Here is a 16607-nt window from a genome sequence, read left to right on the forward strand (position 1 = left end):
ATAAAACACATCCTGAATTTTCTCAGTGTGAAGCGTTCTGGGGCCCTTAGAAAATGTCAGGTTTATGAGGTGTGAAGAATCGCTCAGGTGTGAGAAACCATGTGTTAATTTTATTTCTGCTAAAGTTTAAAGTTATCAAAACTACTTACTTTAAATACATAAACTAAAACTGAGGGAGTGTTTTCTCTCACATTTCTTCCTCTTCTGTTTCTACTTGTTTTCTTTCAGTACTGAAAGCCATTAAAAATCAAAGAAAATGCCATACTATTTAAATGCTAATATTTTTTTCAAGTTGAAGAACAAACCACAACTGCAGTTTTTCACAATGTTCGCAAAAACTCCAAATGTTGAATCAAAATCAAATAAGCCACTGTTTAAAGAAATTCTGTGTTCTGTCCTTGGTTGGAGCCTCACTTTTGCTTCATCAACCTCGCAGAACTCATGGCCGAGTCCTTGGGTGGTATGCAGGCTTTAGCCCTTAAATGAGACTGTTCAGCCTAAAAGCCTCTCCTGATGCATACAGCCAATTAGATGAAAATGTCAAGTGGTTTGTGATAGAGGACTATGGCTTCCTACCTGTTCACTGTGTGAGGAGTCAGTCTCTAACCACTGGTTCAGCTTGTTTATTACTGGTGCACTGTTGCTGTTATTTTATTACTAAAACGGTCCATTTTTGTTATGTCAGCTGACCAAACACGTCTTTCATGCGTGCATCACTAATAATACTGTTTGTATTCGAAAATGTACACTTTCCATTCAGCTAGCATACAGTAGATTGACCAAAAATTACAGTAAATATATTTATAATCTTACAAAAGATTTGTATTTTAAATAAATGCTGTTCTTTTGAACTTTATGTTCATTAAAGAATCCTGATAAAAATGTATCATGATGATATCCACACAGAAATTAAGCAGCACAGCTGTTTTCAACACAAATAAATCAAATAAATCAAATACTGACCCGAACATTTGAACAGCAGTGTATTTTTAAGACAGAAGGGATGCTGTGTTGGCCAATTCGGAGGAAGGGTTGTGCTTATCTTTAATTGTATATTAAGTAGCAAATTAATGGATAGTTTTCATAGTGTAGGGAATGGAAGAGAAAGCGTAACTCCCTGGTGGTCCTACTCCTATCAGTTTATTCCTCAATACTGCTGATCACAGGAAAACCAGACTGACTGTTGAATCTGTTGAATCAGCAAATCTAGACCTTCACAATTTGGTTTAATGTTGTAGACGTGTCTGATAACACTTACAACACCTTCAAGGAAACTAATGGGTTTCTCTTTCACACTTAGCTGTGCATGCATGGCCATACAACGACGCATTACTAAATGCTTGAACTCTTTAGTGTGTCATGTCACAGGGTTTGCTGCACTACACAATAGACATTGTGTGTGTTTATGTGCAGGAGGCCGTCAACACACTTCTATGTTGTGTGTGGTTGAGATGTGTGTGTTCCTTACCTTTAAAGGGATAAAAAAAAATTCAATTCTGTTGTCATTTTACTCAACTCCCATGTTGTTCAAAACCTGCATGACTTGCTTTCTTGTGGATCACAAAAGGAATTTTTGAAAAATATCCTGCACACTCTTTCTTATAAATAAAAGCGAATAAGAACTAGGGCTGTAGAAATTTGGCTAAAAAAAACTTTTTCTTAAACTATGTGACCTGTGCTCTATATTACAAGTCTTCTGAAACTATGTTAGAGCTTTGTGTGAGAATGAATGAAATTCAATTCATTATTGCTTGATAAAAGCATGTCACTAGATTGTTTTCAATAATGCTGTCCCGTAGTACAATTAAAGGGTAAGTTCACCCCAAAATGAAAATTAGCCCATGATTTACTCACCCTCAAGGCATTCTAGGTTTGACTTTTTTCTTTCAGACTAATCCAACTGGAGTTATTTTAAAAAATTATCCTAGCTCTTTCAAGCTTTATAATGGCAGTGGGCAGGTGTTTCTGTTAAACAGTTGCACTAACTGTCATACGCGGAAGCCATTCCTGGCGGATGTCGTAGGATGTATGTGTAGCGCATGCACCGCTCATCTTATTGGACTTTATTGGACTTCTGTTGGAATGTTAAACAAAAACACCCGCCCACTTTCATTATAAAGCTAGGAAAAGCCTTACTTTTTAAAATAACTCTAATTGAATTTGTCTGAAAGAAGAAAGTCAAACCTAGGATGCCTTGAGGGTGAGTAAATCATGGTCTAATTTTCATTTTTGGGTGAGCTAACCCTTTAATGTATACCCACATGAGAAAAATTTTCTCTGATAATACTACAGCAATCATAAGTTATAAGCTGTTTAGAATTAAAACTAGCAATGATAGATTCATGAAATAATCATTCAAACAGGTTTTGAAATTGTTCTTGATACAGTATGATTAATTTGGAAAGTTCATTAATAAATCACATAAGTTGTTTATTTTGTTTAAAAATCTTATAAATGTATGAGGTGGCAAGGGGGGCCTTTTACCCCACACACAGGGTAAGAGGCTCACCAGCATGGGGTAAAAAGCACACAATATTGATACAAATACTTTAGCTAAAATAAAAAAAATAAAAAATAAATAAAAAAAATGTTGTTTTTTTTTTAATAATGAAAATACTTGTTTAATGAAAATACTTGTTCAAAAATACTTGTTTACAGCAGTAACAAAAAATATATATTTTATTATATGATATGATTAATAGCATGTTTTTTTAAATGTAATGGTTTCATTCTAAACATAACATATGATATTTACAATGTGAATCTAACAATGCCATGTCAACAAATGAAAAAATCAGCATTACATTAATTATCATGTTAATTATTGTGCCTTTTAGCCCCAAAAGCAGGGGTGCTTTTTACCCGAAATACCATACTTTTACATATTGTTTCGTTATTTAAAAATTGTTGCTTTAATTATCTTAACTAAAAATCATTAAGCAGACTTTTGTCTCAAGATATATTTAAGAATTTGTCTTATTTGATCCCCTGCTGTTTTAGTATGTTTGCCCACTGACAAAGAAATTATTATTTTAATGGTATCATTATTTGAACAGTGAGAGACAGAATAACAACAAAAAAATCCAGAAAAATGCATTTCAAGCTATAAATTGATTTGCATTTTAATGAGTGAATAAGTATTTGACCCCTTTGCAAAACATAACTTAGTACTTAGTGGCCTTGTTGGCAATCACAGAGGTTAGATGTTTCTTGTAGTTGGCCACCAGGTTTTTCTCAGGAGGGATTTTGTCCCACTCCTCTTTGCAGATCCTCTCTAAGTCATTAAGGTTTCGAGGCTGATGTCTGGCAACTCGAACCTTCAGCTCCCTCCACACATTTTCTATGGGATTAAAGTCTGGAGACTGGCTAGGCCACTCCAGGACCTTAATGTGCTTCATCTTGAGCCACTGTTTTGTTGCCTTGGCTGTGTGTTCTGGGTAATTGTCACGCTGAAATACCAATCCACGACCCATTCTCAATGCCCTGGCTGAGGTTCTCACCCAAGATTTGATGGTACATAGCCCTGTCCATCGTCCTTTTGATGCGGTGCAGGTCAAAGGCTGTATTCCTCCTCCTCCACTGGCAGACGGGCCTGTACATGTGCTTTCTTGAGCAGGGGAGGATTTCAGTCCTTCACGGTGTTGTGTTACCAATTGTATTCTTTTTGACTATGGTCCCAGCCGCCTTGAGATCATTGACAAGATCCTCCCATGTAGTTCTGGGCTGATTCCTCACCGTTCTCATGATCACTGACATCCTTGGACAGCTCTTTGGTCTTGGCCATGGTGGAGAGTTTGGAATCTGATTGACTGACTGCTTTCATGGACAAGTGTCTTTTATACAGGTAACAACTGAGATTAGGAACACTCCCCCTTTTATGCCAGTGCTCCTAATTTCAGCTCAGTACCTGTATAAAAGACACCAGGGAGCCAGAAATATTGCTAATTGATAGGAGATCAAATACTTATCAGTAATATTTATACTTATCAGTAATATAACATAATAGTTTTGCATATACTGTGTCAGTCTCAACACAAAGCTCTCATTTGGCTACTGAATCCACTTTTATAATCTTTTCTTTTTATCTTTTTATCATCATTCACTTTAATTATATTAAAAAGACTGGCCAGGATGTTGATTTAGGATGTTAGCCAGCACAGCAAAATAAGTGTGCTTCTTTAAAGCACGACAGAAGATAATTACAACATAATTTAAAATGTACTTTAAAGTAAAGCTTTTAATTTGACATTAAGGGCTTTTTCTAAAAGTCTATTTAAACTTAGACATGAAAGTGTACTCTAAGTACACTTAAGTGGCCTTTTAATTAACATTCTATTATCAAGTACATTAAAAAAAAAATAAATTTAAAGTACACTACAAGTGCACATTCAGTACAATTAAGCTCGCTTCTTTTTTCCACAAGGGAACTCTCCATTATTTTAATATCCAGCAGAGTTTTCGCCACATTTTTGTCTGTATTTGGCACCCAGCCAAACACACAGAACATCTCTCTTCCTTTATGTCACGGGAGGAGATCAAACTCATTGCCAGACACAAGCCAGTGACCCTTATTTGTTAAGATGTGCACTGAAGCCACGAGGCTCCCATCAAGTGAGCAGTGATATGGAAGAGGACCATATTGCCCTTTCACAAGAGAGGAGTCTACCATGAAAATAACACAGCCCTGGCTCATCCAGAAAGACATTATATTCATCTCATTCATATTCTCCTGTTTCTGCCTGAATAGCTTCTCAGTACTGTCCAGACTTCTGTGGCAGAAGCTTACAAGCCAATGACAACACTGGTGAAGTGTGTCAGATGTACATTGGAATGAAAACACTGACAAATTAACCAGGAGAGATTATTTTCTGCACCTAAATTAAAGTGCGTTTTTCTTCAACAAAAGTGCGACATGCTTCGAAAGGTCATTCTAACGTGTCTGTATTAATTTGGACTAGAAATAGCAACCAGATCTCGCAAAGAAAAGGAATCATGGTCTGATAGGCACTGCAGTCAACCAATGTTCGGACATCTTGCACTGTGAAGCTTTAATCTATATTTAATACCGGTCTGGGAATTCTGCCATGAGTGAATAAATCACACAACTTATTAATTGCTCTGTTCTTTTTCCATCTTAAAGTTTTATATGTATACAGTCTGTTTATGCAAGTCCCTGTTTGACATACAGGAAAAAGTGACTGAAATCAAGTGACTTTTTTTTTCACTTCTTCATTCTTGCATCAGTACTGTACAGTATGTGCTGCATATCATCTGTCTACCTGAAATTATTTACACATCATAAGACACTCAGCAGCCTTTGCATAACACACAAAAACATGCAAGCATGCATGTACTGTTTATTTTGTGAGATAATCTCATCAACATTCATTATCTTTAAACAAATTCTGCTCTTTCTATTAGCCGAAAGGTTAACAATGTGCCTCAGAAAAATTATGCTGTAACAGCAGCGAAAATAAACAAATTTAGAACATATCTGTATGCTTATGAGGAAATAAGATGAGGGGCCCCATGTGAGCTCTGTAGGAGTTAAACAATGTCTGATATCATAAGCGCATGGAAGAAACACACAATAGCTCAAATATTGAACAGTATGTTGGGGAGTGATTAAACCTCTCAGGCCTGATTAGTCTGCTGCTCAAATTGTTCCTCTAATGACATGACCTTGGGAAGCCTTTGATTTGCAATAGGAAATAGCATATTACACCATCGCACCAAACAAGCACCTGAAGGTAACACCTTCTTATGAAAGGTTAAGCATTGTTTTGCAATAATGTTGCAATTTTGTTTGATACACATACTGTGATTTTTAACAAAGAATCACTGGCTTTGTATTAGGCTTTAATCACATGTCACTTGAGGTTTGTGTGTGAGTGACTTACTGATTGAAACACTACCGTGTGCTTGTTTGTGGAAGCGGGTTGACTCTGCTTTGCTTTGTTTGGAATTATTTACTTTATTAAAGGAGAAGTCCACTTCCAGAACAACAATTTACAGATAATGTACTCACCCCCTTGTCATCCAAGATGTTAATGTCTTTCTTTCTTTAGTCGTAAAGAAATTATGTTTTTTGAGAAAAAAAAATCAGCATTTTTCCCTGCTATGGTGCTCTGATTTTGAACTTCCAAAAGGCAGTCTAAATGCTTCAAACGATCCCAAATTCGGTTGTAATTCCAGTCGATCCCAGTCGAGGAAGAAGGGTCTTATCTAGCGAAACGATCGGTTATTTACATAAAAAAATACATTTTAAATACTTTTTACTCTCAAACACTCGTCTTGCCTTGCAGTCCTTGAACTCTGTGTACTCTGGACTGTTTTTGTTCCTGTTCGTGACAGTTAGGGTATGTTGAAAATCTCTGTATTTTCCGACAGTATTTTCTCCCTCAACTTCAAAAATCATTTCAAAATCATCCTACATCACTGCAGAAGTTCTGACCCAGTCTTTGCAAAGTGAACATGCAAAAAAGATCAAACACCTTTAACAAAAAAGGTAAAACAGCGATATAGGACGATTTTGAAGTTGAGGGAGAACATGAGATGGGAGTTTTTCGACATACACTAACTGTCACGAACAGGAACAAAAACAGTCCAGGCAGAGTAAGACAAGACGAGCATTTGGCATTAAAAAGTACATAAATTGTATTTTTATGAAAATAACCCATCATTATGTTAGATAAGACCCTTCTTTCTCAGCTGGGATTGTTTACAACCGCATTTGGGATCGTTTGAAGCCGCATTTAAACTGTGTTTTGGAAGTTCAAAATTGGGGCACCATATCAGTCCATTATATGGGGAAAAATGCTGAAATGTTTTCCTCAAAAACATAATTTCTTTACAACTGAAGAAAGAAAGACATGAACATCTTGGATGACAAGGGGGTGAGTACATTGTCTGTAAACTGTTGCTCTGGAAGTGGACTTCTCCTTTAATGTAGAAAAAAAATAGATGAAATTACTGGTAAAGTGAGTAACCCAGCTTCTAAAATGTAATATAGTAATATACTAAAATCTGATGCGAGATTTATAGTCTTTGAACTATATGTCCAAAAGTTTACTCATAGCTCAGTTACTTAGATAAATCATTTATGAGTTATCAGTTATAAAATTTCATGGTGCATGAATATTGTAATGTGATACAATTTAATGCAATATGGTGGAATCCAGAAATCTTAAAAGTTTTCAGAATGCGCATTTGATCAGACACTTTTCATCTTGAATGTTTATAAGATTCCAGGCGAAAATGAGGCAGGTAGTGTGTATTGATTTCAGCAGAGCTGAACACTAACTTTGCAGAGCGTAAAGCATTGAGTGATTTTCATTACAGAGCAGAACTTCTTGCCTTAGCCAGCCAGCACTCCAACCATGAGTGTTTAATTAGAGTGATTCAACATTTCCAACGGCACTTCTTCTTGGTTTACAGTTGAGAGAAAAGGCCACGAAAACACCACTTAAAAGTTGTCGATTGTAAGGAAATGATCATTTGCTTTCAAGACTCTTATTAAATGGAAATAAAACGCAGTAAAATAACACAATATAGTTCCATTATTATGTGGAAAATATGTTAAAAAGTGTAAAAATATGCTGTTGCTGAGAGTTTTTTCAGACTTTTTAAACAAAAAGTGCCCGATGGGAAAATACTACGTTTATTAATCTTATTTCAAAGGTTATCAAAGTGAATTTGCTGGTAATTGTGATACAAAGACAGAAACGCTTTGAATTCTTGTCAGATTAACTATACATTACATTCCTAATAAAGAAGCGTAAAATCTACTGCACTTTTAACCTCGGGATTTTACTATAATAGCAACACTTTACATTATCATAATATTTTTGCATATTTTCTCCATATATCTTGACTATTTTACCTTAATGGCAAAGGAAAATGGTCTCCATCTCCTTGCTTCTGACACAATAACATATAGGTGTTTATTTGAGAAAGCTTTGAAACTACTCCAAACTGTCAAATGACCCACATCAGTAAAAATGAAAACAAACGACAGGGTAAATAACTTCAAATATGAAATACTCTGGCCATATATCTTGAGAGTGGGAGCCCCAATAGCTCAGGTGTGACATTCCGTGGCTGCCAAATGTGAATAATGGCAAACAGAGGAGAATGAACCCTTGATGTATTTGCAGTTCCGCCAGGCCTAGCACGGCACTTTTATTGCCTTCATATTCTCTCCTTTCTGCACACAGAAAGAAAGAAAGACAGGGGTCCCTTTCAGCACTGGAGGGCTACAACACAGCTGGGACCAGGCGAGATGGGAGAAGGGCGTGAACATGAAATGATAAAACCATGTTAACACGTATTCCCTTCCCTTGTAAAACATATAAACTGCTCCTGCCAGCATGAATAAATACACATAAACGCTTATGTTGCAGTTCTCTTTAGAAGCGCTCTGAAACATACAAGCGAGTGAAAAGTGTGCATGCAGTAATTCTGGACACACAAATGGACGAGAGACACATGAAATGAGCCAGTACTCTGTGAAAGCATCTCCAAGAGTAGATCTTATCCAATAATGGGGGAGCATCTGAGAAATCAACAGGCGCTAATAGTTTTTTAATGAGTTTGTGGAATGCACTGGGGCAACTGTGTAATAAAGAACAAAGCCTGTTTAGAGACTCCAGAGCCAAATAATGCATCCAGGCAAAGGTAGCTTTAATGAACAGATGATGAGTGTCAGAGATTAGGGAGGGCAAGTGATAAATGGGGAAATCTGTATTTGTAAAAGGGGTCAAATTAATCTTAATGGATTCATAAAGGAATACACACAAAAAGGGCATGAGGATAGAAATGCAGCTAAAAGCACAGAACTTCTACACTTCACCACGCTTTGTTCTACTGTTTTCTTACCTGGTGGCATTTTGGCTTTCTTTAAACATTCGCTGTTAGATCTGAATGAGCAGCCATCCTTCAGAGAAGAAGTAAAGTCAGCTCAGGGCAGGTTTCTGCAAGGATAAGATAAGTCTGAGAGAAAATAATACAATGCTTCTTCCTTTTTGATATACAACCATTAAGAAACCCATCATGACCAGTCAGATACAGGTCAAGATCATTGAACAGGACTGGCACAGAGTCAGATGTAGATCAAACAAATGTTTCTGCCATCTTTTACTCACCCTCATGTTGTACCAGAACCTGTATGACTTATTTTCTTCTGTGTAACACAAAGGAGTTTTTCTGAAGAAAATAGTCTTTTGAACTCTTTTCAGTGAATCATTTGATACAGTTTATTCATTTATTGTTCTATGATGGAAATAAAGTCATGCAATTGTAGAACTGCATAAAAGTGAGTAAATAACAGTGAACTGCCCCTTTATATTATTACATATTAAAAAAAAATTACAACTGAACAAAAATGCTGGGTTAAAAACAACCATTGCTGGGTTATTTGGCAACCCAGTGCTGGGTAAATATTGGACAGAACACATGCTGGGTTATTTTGACCTAGCTGGTTGGGTTAAATGTCTTTAACCAACATGCTAGGTTGTTATGTTTAAGTCAACTAATGTTTAAAAATTACTATATTGCTGGGTTTAAATGAGATGGAAATTAAAAAACGCACACATAATTACTAAACGCAACAGCAATAATCAAAAGATGAACATTTATTATTAAGCAAGAACACACATGGACAAAAAGATATGACCAAATGAACTCATTTGGATGAATACAGCATTGTTTACAATATTACACATTTAAACTCATTTAACAAGCATTTTACAAATAAAAAATGTACCATTTAAAAGTAACATTTTAATTCAAGTGTATTCAACTGTTCTCTGCAATTTCTTTTCAACAACAAACAGTACAATTTACAAACAGTATTGAGATTAGAGAGCATAATTTATCATAAAATAAATTAAATTCAGTATTATAACAAATAATGTTATGCAAGGCAAAAGGCGTTTTGATCATGCGCATTTAGCTGACTGACATCATCTCTGTATGTTGTGTCATGTAAAATAATACAATGTACAGAACAGTAAAGACTTTATAAATTAAATAATATATACACAAACCTTTATTTCGCTGAAGGACTGCACCAATTACACTGTAAAAACAATTTGTTGAGTCAACTTAAAATAATTTGTAACCTGGCTGCCTTAAAATTTTACATTCAGTCAACTCAAAAAAAAGTTTATTCAACCTGAAATGTTAAATTATACTAAGTGACCACTTAGATATTTTAGTTGAATCAACTTAAAATTTTAAGGCAGCTGGGTTACTTACCCATCTGTTATGTTTAGCAAACACAAATATCTAAGTTGTTACTTAGTACAACTTAACATTTCAAGTTGACTAAACTTATTTCAGTTGACTCAACTTAAAATTTTAAGGCAGCAGGGTAACAAATTATTTTAAGATGACTCAACAAATTGTGTTTTATTTTTTACAGTGTAGGTGGCACAGAGAACCGCTCACTCCTGTAGAAGACGCATAAAGCCTGCAAAAAGCAAAGTTAACTGACTGTAAGAATGAGAAATACGTACTGCTATGTCTGTTCATGACATATTTGATGTGAAATGTCCACTGAGTGGTAATATGAGTGTTCGTTTTTTTCCCAAACATATGGTGTTTTATGTGCCGTTGGTTTTGTACACGTCACCGCAATTGAAATGTCCGTCAAGTGGCATTATAACACTAATGCTCCGTGAAATTTTTTAAATAATGTACTTCTGCACTATACATTAACCTACCCGATAGTATGAACAAAAGCAAATGTGACAAAAACACAATCGCAAGCATGCAAGCTGTCATCTTTCAGCTCTTTCATCATGAGTCATGCTTTTCACAGTATTCGTACCCAAGGATTCCACATCCTAAGTCCAGTTAGATGCCAGCCGAGCTGCCGAGCAAGCTTGTTATGTCAGGAAAGTGAAACATATGGAGCTGTAATCATAACTGCGTATGAAAACAAAAAGTGCTTGCTGTTTTATTGTCTCTAGTGTTCATTTCTGTTGGAAACTGCAGTGATATTATTGGTATGTATTTCACGTCTTGCAAAAGTTCCCACAGGTACATTTTCGTCATGAGATCAGGTTGGAGCAGCGCTGGGTTGTTTTGTCGGATGGAGGTGGAGGGGTGTGTAGTTTCACCTGTCAGCTGTCAACAGCTGGATAACACAAAAACTACACAGCACTGGAAAAACAACCCAGCCAGTGAGCCAAGTCTGTGGTTTTCCCGCAGAATTGGGTTACTTTACTACTGTTGCCGTGGGTTGTCTTTTATGTTTGCGGGTTGAAGCAACCCCAGTAACATTACATATAGCCCCTGAAATGCAAATTTTACTGGGGGAACCCCGCCAAAAAATGTGTATTTTATCCCCTGGAAGGCAACCCTGAACCCAGCATACCACCCAAAAGGCTTAACCCAGCAGTTGGGTAGAAAAAATAACCCAGCATATTTTAGAATGTAACAAGCTGGATGTATATAGAAGTTGAGAATTTTTTCTGCACTTTTATATTTCAGTGGGATTTAGGTTTAATGCAATTCATAGTTTTGATGCAAATGTCACTTCCATTTGCAATATCACTTATTCGCATGTGTCTAGGCTTCAATATCAAGGACAGCAATCAGCAACCCCAACAATATAAGCTGTTCCTACAGCCACCCGCTTTTAAAGCAACATGAGCAAACATGCCAATCCCTGTTCTGTCATTTTTACTTCTATGAAGGCCAGCAGGACTGGCTACATAATGAGACCTGTCTCAACAACATAATAACCACCTCCTTAAGGGTCGAGCATGCCTGACAAAAGCCACTGAGACTACATATTGTATTTTCCAGTTGTCTACTGTTGTAGTTTCAGTATATGAGCTGCTTTCAGATGAAGCATTTTTCTTTTCTTTAACCTCGGCCGAGCATGAAAAGTAAAAAACTGGCAAACAAAAAGTAAACTGCGTAAAAAAAAAGAAAGATTATGGTTCCACTGACAGGTCAAGATCAAGGACATAAGACAACGAAGCAGTAAAATTTTGTTCTCTATTTTGTATACAAACACATAGTAATATTAAAGCAACCATCACAACCAAACCATATTTTCTGTTCTTAGCTGGTTGTAGTGCTGGTTGTAGACCAGCTAAGACCAGCAAACCAGTTGGCTGTTTTAGGATGTTTTTTTTTTTTTTTTTTTCCAGCAGGGAAAATTCACAACTTTTTTAATGTGTCTAAAGCCTGTAGTAGTCAACCTTGCTAACAAAGTAATATCCACACAATTATATTACACTAAAATGCACATCAGGTCAGAAGATATTTATTTCAAGGACAGATGATAAGGCTGATGAAATGTTATTAACATCATTAGGCTGTCTTGGCACACATTTTCTTCCCTCTTCGTTTTTCCCCCCCTAAAGCATAGCTGTAATCGGGGGTGCGGCGGACCAAAAGAACTCCAATTAGAGGTTGCTTTTTGGCTTCCCGTGATTAAATTGAAATGAAAGTGTGAAATGGAAGGTGAAAGCAGGTCAGCTGGGAGGATTAGCACAATGGTGCACAAGGTGAGGTTAAGAGTGCACTTTTAATTACCATAGAGTATCTGCTGTTCGTAGACACACTCTCCTCCCCACCTCCTTCCGTGTTCTTTTCTCTTACTAAACTTTAACTATTTGATACCTTTTTATTCTTTAAGAATGTTCTGACCTTTTGTTCAAAAGTTCAGCACACTTGTCATAATGTGCGGGCTGAGCGGGTCAGCTATGGTGTTAGACGGTCAGGGGTGAAATGAGATTTTTTGGATCTAATAGGCGTGAGTATGCTCTTTAAATGACAAGGAGAAACTCATTGTTTCTTACCTAAGTAAAAGAAAAAAATGCCAGCTACCTGGCTTCCAACAACGACCTGAAATGTTCTGGACTGCACAGAAAAAAATCTGCATTTTATTTTTTAAATATATTATATCCCTCCATTTCTCAGTCCTAAAATATACCATATAGTACGGTTATTTAACATTCAGAAGATTTGAAATTTAGACTGTAAATTTGGATTGGCCACACCATTCAAGAATATCTATGATTTTCGAGTTTTTTCTTTAAAACTTCTTCCTTTGAATTTCAATTCATCCTATTTTTTTCATGCAACAAAGGGGCGAGGCAAGAAGAAGAGTTGTTGCCATGTCGTCAAAACTAGCGGCACATAAAAAAAATCTATTCATATATGAATCGTGCTTCTGTCTTCTAACGATTCTAATGCATTCACAAGTTTCAAAATCAATGTTGTAAAGCAGCAGTTCTTAATGTTGTTTCTCACATCCCCTCTGCTCTGCACACGCTCTGCTCTGCATCTCTGTGTGTGTGTCTCTCTCTCACACACCCCCGCTCGAGCCCTCCTGCCACTTTGAACTCTGACTAAACTGCCCTTTCGGTCCGATCTAGGTGCCCCGGGTTCACAATTTCTGCCAAGGGGGACCCGTGATTGTGCCCTCGTATTATACACTTTATGTGTACAGACAGACAGATATTTTCCAGATAGCTACGAGAAGCGTTAAACATGGACGCAGACGCAGTTGCTGTGGTAGCGAGCAATACTCACTGGCAAACACTTACTGTTACAAAATAAACAATTACTTTACAAAACTGCTACAGTGCAATCATGTATTCTGCTGTATTAAAGCTTTAATCAGGATAAAACCGAAACTGTTATATTAAAAGCTAAAATAAGCAGTAGCATTTACAGACCACAGCGTATCTAAAGGTATGATACAACAACAAACAAAACTGCATACCATTCTGAAACGTCCTGTAAAAGTGGTGCTTGCACAGGTTCTTCTGGTTCAAATTGATAAGCAATACTGACAATGCCATTGTTTACAATACAACCGGACCGCATGTGAGAGGCGTGACGTTTATGAACACGCTCTAGTGGTTTAGCGAATCACAACACACTGGACCTTCTAACCAATCTAAGCCCACTGCGTATTTCTGAGGGAGGGGCTTCACAAAACCTGGAAATCATCCGATCATTTATCAGAGAAGGGATGCGCTTTTTTTAATAACGAAGCGTTAACACGTTAGACTGCACCCCATAAACACAATCACCCCTTTAATAGCGAGAATTGGACTTAAAATAAAGTGTGACTATGACGGTCTACTAAAACTCTAATGACTGGTAGTTGACATGTACACTGTAAAAAATAAAAAACACAATTTGTTGAGTCAGCTTAAAATAATTTGTTTGTGTACAAAACCAACGGCACATAAAACACCATATGTTTGGGAAAAAAACGAACACTCATATTACCACTCAGTGGACATTTCACATCAAATATGTCATGAACAGACATAGCAGTACGTATTTCTCATTCTTACAGTCAGTTAACTTTGCTTTTTGCAGGCTTTATGCGTCTTCTACAGGAGTGAGCGGTTCTCTGTGCCACCTACACTGTAAAAAATAAAACACAATTTGTTGAGTCAGCTTAAAATAATTTGTTACCCTGCTGCCTTAAAATTTTAAGTTCAGTCAACTAAAATAAGTTTAGTCAACTTGAAATGTTAAGTTGTACTAAGTAACAACTTAGACATTTGTGTTTGCTAAACATAACAGATGGGTAAGTAACCCAGCTGCCTTAAAATTTTAAGTTGATTCAAATCAAGTATCTAAGTTGTCACTTAGTATAAGTTAACATTTCAAGTTGAATAAACTTTTTTTGAGTTGACTGAACTTAAAATTTTAAGGCAGCCAGGTTACAAATTATTTTAAGTTGACTCAACAAATTGTTTTTTACAGTGTAGTTGCAAAGTTATAGTTAGCAGAATCTCTAAAATGGAGTATAACCATAAAGTGTTATCCCAATTTAAACTGCAAATGAGCATCCAGTTTGCTGCCTCAATTGAAATTCAACTCTAATTCAGAAAACTCCATTTGAATTTAAAGACATTCCCTTGTTGTCTACCTTGTTGTCTAGTCTGAAAACTGCATTTGTCAGCAAAGAGTTTCCCACTTGGTTGTGGTTGTCTTTTAAATTCTGATCCCACTGTTTGCAAGGAAATCCTCTATGAAATAGAGTTTGATAAGTCTAAAAAAAAAAAAAAGAAAGGAAAAAAGCATATGGTCTTTACCTTCACCTTATTCGCAGTTAACAGCTTCAGGGTGTTTAGCACCTGGTGCCTTGGTCATAAATTATTATCCAGATGTTCCTTCAAATTTCACCCGTCTCCCACTGGCAGCACGATATTTTGGCCGGAGCTAAAGACACAGATGTGTTTGGCCAGTTTGTTTCCTCAGATGATTGCAGTTTCGTTACTTGGCCTTGAATAGGCACAAAGTTCTGTCTTTAGATGCATTAGCTAATTTGCTTCTTAGTGAGATGTGCTGCCCTCCAAGGCATGCATATAAGATAGGTCAAAGGTCACAGTAACTTCCCTTGTCAGGGTTTTCCTCAGGAGAAGAAAAAAAGCTTCATTAATTCAGCAGGTTATCAGTTCCAACCTTTCTCTTTCACTTGTGCTCACTCGTATACACACGCACACACCTTTAAAGTTTTTCCTTTTTTCATGATCTCAGTTTTTTTGTGGAGCTGTGGTGAATATGGCGCTGTCCTTGCCCATGGGCCTCAGGCATGTTTTATTTATGAATCTGATTAAGCCCAGTACAGTGTCTGTACGGGATAGAGATCCATAAAAGCGGTGAAGGAGCAGTGCGCAGCGTAATTCTCTTTCATTATCTGCAGCTGTATAAGAGGGGAGGCTCCTCGCATTTAATTGAGAATAAGAGCCCGCACAATGCTCTTTGAAATTCCCCGCTCAGCTCGCTAAATCAAACTTTTAGTAACATTCAGCGAAGGGCACAGCGTGGTGGTACTTCAGGGGCTGGCATCCAACGCTGCCTTGAAGCCTAGACAAATGTTCTCGTGCTTTTCAGTGAAGTGCTCATTAATATGCCTGAAGGACTATAGGCCCACCAAATGTACAAGTGAGGAATGTTCGACATTCAAAGTGTGCGGCTGATGATGCTTTACCTTTTCTTTGCATTTCATTGTTTAGCCATTCCAAACTCATTGCGCATTGGCTCGGATAAAGACGCAAGACCAACAACGGCTTATGAAGCACCGGCCTGCCCCAGACTACACAGTAATGCATTCTCAGGGGTGCGTACAAAGCACAATGCTCTTTTATAGCTATCATCTGGGTCATTCTGGCTCATCTAAAATAAAGCACTGTGGATTACTGTACAAAGTTAATAGCGTATGGCGGCATCATTTCCTCTTTAGTCATAAAAGCATCCCACCCTGTCACTTACACCCATGTGTCTTACCTTTATTCGGGTCAGTCTGGCAGTCCATCTCCCCTCTTTTCTGAGCTACCGAGTTAGTAGGATGCCATCGGGGGCCCATCAATCGCCAAAACGACAGCTTGAAGGCCCTCCGCAAATAACTGCATGCAGTGGAAGCACTGACAGCCGAGGCGGACGAATATGACAATAATGATTTTATCTACAGCACAGAAAATAAAACTGTCAGACCTATTAGGATTTAAAGCCAGGAGAGAGGGAAGAGAGAGGTAGATACGGAGAAAGAGGTGGAAGAGGAAGAGTGTTGGAAGGCTTGTGAGCTAGAATGGATTTTAATAAAAGAGCCGGACAGCTGG

The 16607-nt window shown here is 37.2% G+C and overlaps 1 long non-coding RNA gene across 1 annotated transcript; it reads right to left on the reverse strand.

Moving 5' to 3' along the window:
* Positions 1-7844: 7844 nt before the first annotated feature.
* Positions 7845-16421, reverse strand: LOC127176390 (uncharacterized). Its single transcript, XR_007829088.1, has 3 exons — positions 16276-16421; positions 8878-8972; positions 7845-8206 (listed from the first exon to the last, which is right to left on the reverse strand). It is a non-coding gene; the product is annotated as an uncharacterized LOC127176390 (long non-coding RNA).
* Between the last annotated feature and the right edge of the window lie 186 nt (positions 16422-16607).

This window comes from Labeo rohita, chromosome 14, assembly GCF_022985175.1.
Source record: "Labeo rohita strain BAU-BD-2019 chromosome 14, IGBB_LRoh.1.0, whole genome shotgun sequence".
In the NCBI taxonomy this organism is placed as follows: domain Eukaryota; kingdom Metazoa; phylum Chordata; class Actinopteri; order Cypriniformes; family Cyprinidae; genus Labeo; species Labeo rohita.